The sequence below is a fragment of the Symphodus melops genome, assembly GCF_947650265.1.
Source record: "Symphodus melops genome assembly, chromosome: 7".
Classification (NCBI taxonomy): Eukaryota; Metazoa; Chordata; class Actinopteri; order Labriformes; family Labridae; genus Symphodus; species Symphodus melops.
The window spans coordinates 5,476,662-5,482,801 of record NC_136697.1 but is presented as its reverse complement, the minus strand read 5'-3'; the positions used below and the strand labels follow the sequence as shown (position 1 = coordinate 5,482,801).

At 39.9% G+C, this 6,140-nt stretch overlaps 1 long non-coding RNA gene across 1 annotated transcript; it reads right to left on the bottom strand.

Moving 5' to 3' along the window:
- Window positions 1-4,114: 4,114 nt before the first annotated feature.
- LOC306826497 lies at window positions 4,115-5,702 on the bottom strand. The gene is made up of 4 exons (XR_013779442.1): window positions 5,492-5,702; window positions 5,093-5,168; window positions 4,875-5,010; window positions 4,115-4,194 (listed from the first exon to the last, which is right to left on the bottom strand). It is a non-coding gene; the product is annotated as an uncharacterized lncRNA (long non-coding RNA).
- Window positions 5,703-6,140: the final 438 nt, after the last annotated feature.

Genomic DNA, 6,140 nt, shown 5'->3' with positions numbered 1-6,140 from the left:
GGATGGGATAGGTTGGGGGGGGGGTCTGGGCAGGCCATCCTCAGGGGGAGGGGGCGGGGGGGGGGGGTTGTTTGGGCAGGCCATCCTCACCAACAGTCCCAAGGAACCTAAGAGAGCTCAAGGAACCTAAGAGAGCTCAAAAGGAGAGGTTAGAATACAAAGATAGTGACAAGCTACTGCTTGTCACTATAGACATATCTTATTACTATAAGATAAGAAAGCTGGGAGAGAAAGAGGGAGAGAGAGATAAGAGATCCTGGTGCCAGTTCCCCCGGTAGTCTAGGCCTATAGCAGCATAACTATGAGCTGGTCCTAAGCCAGCCCTAACTATAAGATTTATCAAAAAGAAAAGTTTTAAGTCTATTCTTAAAAGTACCTAGTGTGTCTGCCTCCCGGACCCCGACTGGTAGACGATTCCAAAGGAGCGGTGCCTGATAACTAAAGGCTCTACCTCCCATAGTACTTTTAGAGACTATAGGCACCACAAGCAGGCCTGCATTCTGGGAACCTAATGTTCTTGTCGGATAGTACGGTACAATTAACTCTTTAAGATAGGATGGTGCCTGACCGTTTAGAGCTTTGTAGGTGAGCAGAAGGATTTTAAATTCTATTCTAGATTTTATTGGGAGCCAATGGAGAGAAGCCAATACAGGAGTAATGTGGTCCCTTTTCCTCGTTCTAGTAAGAACACGAGCTGCAGCGTTTTGGACGAGTTGGAGGGTCTTTAGAGATTTACCATAGCACCCTGCTAAAATAGAATTACAGTAATCCAACCTGGAGGTAAAAAATGCATGAACTAATTTTTCAGCATCATTTTGTGACAGGATCTGCCTGATCTTAGAGATATTACGAAGGTGAAAATAGGCTGTCCTTGAAATTTGTTTAATGTAGGAATCAAAGGACATATCCTGATCAAACAGAACTCCTAAGTTCCTAACAGTGGTACTAGAGGCTACACTAATACTACTAAGGGCCGTCATATCGGCAGAGAAAGTCTCTCTAAGGTTCTTAGGACCAATCATCGTCTGCATAGCAATGAAAGTTCATGGAGTGTTTTCTCATAATACTACCTAGAGGAAGCATATATAATGTAAATACAATCGGACCAAGCACTGATCCTTGAGGCACTCCATGGCTAACTTTGGTGTACAAAGAGGACTCATCATGAACATGCACAAACTGAGATCTATCTGATAAATAGGATCTAAACCAACTTAAAGCAGTCCCTGTAACTCCAAGCAATTGTTCTAGTCTCTGTAACAGAATCTGATGGTCAATTGTATCAAAAGCAGCACTAAGATCTAACAGGACAAGCACAGATAGAAGTCCCCTGTCTGCGGCTAACAGAAGATCATTTGTTACTCTAACAAGTGCAGTCTCAGTGCTATGGTAAGCTCTAAATCCCGACTGGAACTCCTCAAACAAGCTGTTGTTGTGGAGAAAATCACACAACTGATTAGCTACCACTTTCTCTAAGATCTTGGAGATAAAAGGAAGGTTAGATATAGGTCTATAGTTAGCTAGAGTTCCTGAATCAAGAGTAGGCTTTTTAAGGAGCGGTTTAATTACAGCTACTTTAAATGACTGGGGTACATAACCTGCTGCTAAAGATATATTGATCATATCTAGTATGGAGCTGCTAACTAGAGGAAAGACTTCCTTAAACAACTTGGTTGGGATTGGATCTAAAAGACAAGTTGACGGTTTAGACGCAGAAATAATCGAATTTAGTTCTGCGAGGTTAATTGGAAAAAAACAATCGAGGTTAGTATCAGAATTTGGAGCCGTTTCTGCCGAATCGAAAATATAGGAGGAATCTGCACTAAGTAAAGGTAGTAAGTTGCTAATTTTGTCTCTAATGTTTAGAATTTTATCATTAAAAAAGCTCATGAAATCATTACTGCTAAGGGCTAAAGGAATAGATGGCTCAAATGAACTATGACTCTCTGTCAGCCTGGCTACAGTGCTGAAGAGGTATCTAGGGTTGTTTTTATTTTCTTCGATAAGAGACGAGTAATAGGCCGTGCGGGCCTGCCGTAGAGCTTTCATATATCTATTATGACTATCTTGCCAAATTAAACGAGATTCTATCGTTTTGGTGGAGCGCCAAATTCTTTCACATTTACGTGACGTTAGTTTTAGAGTACGGGTTTCTAAATTGTACCATGGAGCTGATCTCTGTCGTTTGATTGGCTTCTGTTTTAGGGGAGCGATTGAATCCAGAGTAACTCTAAGTGAATCCACCGCACTATCTACAAACTGATCTAGCTGAGAGGGACTAAAGTGATTATAGGAGTTTTCAACTAGGTTAGGGGATGGAACTGAAACAAAGGCAGCTGAAATAGCATCCTTAAATTTAGCTACAACATTATCATTTAAATTTCTAGAGAGCACTTTTTTATTAAGAGGAGTTAAGGTTGGTAAAAAGAAATCAAAAGTTACTAGGAAATGGTCTGATATCAGAGAATTTTCCAGAAAAACCGACAGACTGTTAATTTCAATACCATAAGCTAAAACAAGATCCAGGGTGTGGTTAAATCGATGAGTAGGTTTGTTTACACCCTGGGTGAAGCCAATAGAGTCCAATAGAGACATGAAAGCCATGCTAAGACTGTCATTAACAACATCCACATGGATATTGAAATCACCTACAACAATTATTCTATCACTGCTAAGAACTATGTGTGATAGAAATTCTGCAAATTCAGATAGAAATTCTGAATATGGGCCAGGAGGGCGGTAAACTATAACAACTAGAACTGGCTGAAAAGTTCTAGAGACTGGATGTGAAAGACTGAGTGCAAGACTTTCAAAAGAGGTATAATTCAGCTTTGGTCGAGGATTGATTATAAGACCAGAATTAAAAATAGCTGCTACTGCATCACCTCGACCAGTGTCTCGAGCTATATGAGCATTCAAATGACTGGGAGGGGTGGATTCATTTAAACTAACATATTCATCCTGAGAAAGCCAGGTTTCAGTTAAACAAAGTAGATCAATATGATTCTCTGATATTAGCTCATTTACCAGGAGAGATTTAGATGCTAGGGATCTAATGTTTAGTAAGCCGCATTTAATTGTTAGATTTTTTTGCCAAATTGTATTTGTAGTTTTGATTTTGACTAAATTGTTATGATTTACGCCTCTTTTATTGAGGCTGGAATTGCCTATGACAGGTGTGGGGCAGAGAACAGACACAGTATCTATAGTATAAGTAGGGTTACAGCTATAAGAAGATCTAACTGAGTTACAGTTAGATTTACAGTCACAAGGACAGCTATAGTGGCAGGTAAACAGATCTAAAGGAAGCGCAGAGAAGTGTGTAAGACTGCAGCTCTGCATCCTGGTCTGAACTCTGATGAGTTGTCAGGGTTTGGGACTGATAAACTCTGCTACGTTTCTAGATAATAGAGCTGCACCAACCAGAGTAGGATGGATGCCATCTCTAGCTAGCAGACCAGGCTTTCCCCAAAAGGACTGCCAGTTATCTATGAAGCCCACATCGTTTACTGGACACCACCTCGATAGCCAGCGGTTGAATGAAGACATGCGGCTATACATGTCATCACTGGTCAAATTAGGGAGAGGACCAGAGAAAACTACGGAGTCCGACATCGTCTTAGCAAAACTACACACCGACTCCACATTAACTTTAGTAATTTCCGACTGGCGAAGTCGGGAGTCATTTGTGCCGACATGAATTACAATTTTATCAAATCTACGTTTAGCCTTTGTCAGCAGCTTTAAGTGAGCCGTGATGTCGCCCGCTCTGGCCCCGGGTATACACCTAACTATGCCCGCTGACTTCGCTAACTTCACATTTCTGACTATGGAGTCTCCAATTATCAGAGTTTTTGTCTCAGCGGGTGCGTCGCTGAGTGGGGAAAATGTGTTTAAAGCAGCTTTAGTGTAGCCCACATCTTAATGACAACTGGGATTGGCTCCACCCCTTTCGACCCTGAACGGGAAACACAGTATAGCTAATAAAAAAATGGATATTGTAGGCAGCAAATAAGGTTTTATTTTCAGAACGAATTAATGAAACATTTACATTAAAAGAAATATTTAATTTACTTTATAAAAATACTGTACTCAATACATTAACAGTATAACTTAAAATAAATTAAAAAAACAAACAAACAAATGATCATTATGGGGATCCCAGCAGCTGTCGATGGACTCATCAGACTCCATCTGCAAACAAGAGCAGAGTAAACTGTTTTAACGCTGTCTTTAAAACAGTCAATATAGTTGTAACTCTGATCATTGAGGATAAATATCAAACCTAAAATCTATGAAGGATTGGAGGCAACAATGCAGACACAATGCACAAATAAATGCAGTGATTTGTACCTGTGCATCTGTATCTGAGCCTCTGATTTTGTATATTATCATTTGTACGTCTACTTAGCATTTTCTTAAAAGAAACATTTATTTACAGACATAAAATCCTTCTGCAGTTCTTTGTGTTTTTTCGAGACATGCAATGTGACATTTTTCGAGTCATGTGTGGCCCTGCATTTGTGGAAGAGTCTCATTAGAATTTGCACAAATAGATGGAGATTCACAAACACTTTTCAATCTTAACAGAATAAGTCAACATGCTAAGTACAATAAGTTGTAAATTAGAGGCACAGATACAGATGTACAGATTAAAATCACTCTGCATTGTATTTTGTAATTTGAGTTCTGAAACTTGACATTTGTTTGTTAAAAGTATTGAGACGGTTTGATTCCCATAAAAGTCCACAGACCCGCTGGGTGGCAGGCAAAAGACGGAGAGGATGGTCTTTTCTAATCGTTGGGTTTTTAGTGATAGAAAACCATGGTAACATGCATTTTGTATAATATGTGACCTTTAGGACTCAAAGTACCTGGTCTGGGGTCCTCTGTTGGTCATGTCACTATGGCAGAGTGGACAAAGGTTCAGTGGCTCGTTCGATCTTCCCCTAGACATCAAATGTCTCTGGAGCTGAAACACCGATCTCTCTGCCTGGCGAGGAGCCTCCTCTGAAAACGTTTACAAATCTGATTTTAGAAATAAAGCTAGAACACATGTCATCGAGTATAAAGATGAACTGTCCACATTTACCTAAACGTCTCTGCTGCAGCACTCCTGCCACGTTGGCTGAGTCGCCCAGGTCTCGCAGATAGTCTTCAAAGAGAGGCTGCACAGGGGGAAGACAAGTCAGAGGGTCACTATGGCACACAGGATGTTGTTTTCAATATTTCTCTTGTTATTTTTCCTTTTAAAGAAAAAGGTTTTTTTTTTTTTAAAGAGTGTCGTAAAGTACGAATGTCCTGATTTACAGAGTTATATTGTAGAATCGTTTGTGTCCTGTATCATCCTGTATCTGTGTTCTTGTTTGTTTAGTGGTTCATGTGTGATTTATATTTATTTATATGTATTTATTAGGCCACCCAAGTATGAACATTGCAAATAAGCTTAAGCTATAAATGCTGTCATGTGTCGAAGGTTTTCTTGATTTACATTTTGTATTATTGTACTATTTTGAACAAAAACTATTCAAGTCGGAAACACGTCAATGTGTCATGGTTTGTTTCTGTGATTCATCTTGTTTTAGTTTTCATTCTGTCCTCAGTGTTCTTTCCTGTTTATTTTGTATATCTGGTTTTGGTGGTGTCAGTGTTGGGTTTTACTTTGTACTTGTCCTCAGTGTTCTGGTCTTGTGTTCTTTGCTCCCTGTTTCCCGCCTGTGTGATTACCCTGATTGTCCTCACCTGTCTGATTAGTCTCACCTGTGTCCAATTAACTCTTAGTAGTCTCTGTGTTTTTCCTCAGTCTCTTGTCCTTTCATTGTCTCTGGTAGTCAGTTTGTCTCTTGTAGTGTTAGTCTGTGATGAGTGTCCGTCTTTGCCTGTCTGCTTTCCTGGATTTAGTTTGTTTTTCTCTCTCGGGTTTTGAGATGTTTTGGATTTAAGTTTTGTTTTGTGTTTTTGCCTTTTTGATTTAGTTGCCTTTTGTTTAAAATAAATCTTTTGTTTGCCGCGATTGGGTCCTCCTCCCCTGTTTTCTGCCCGTGTGTGACACAATGCTCATTTCAGTGAGTAAAGATTTACATTATGTGATGGATCTGCTCTCTCTTCATACGCCTGCCGGTCCTGCACTGACTGGATCT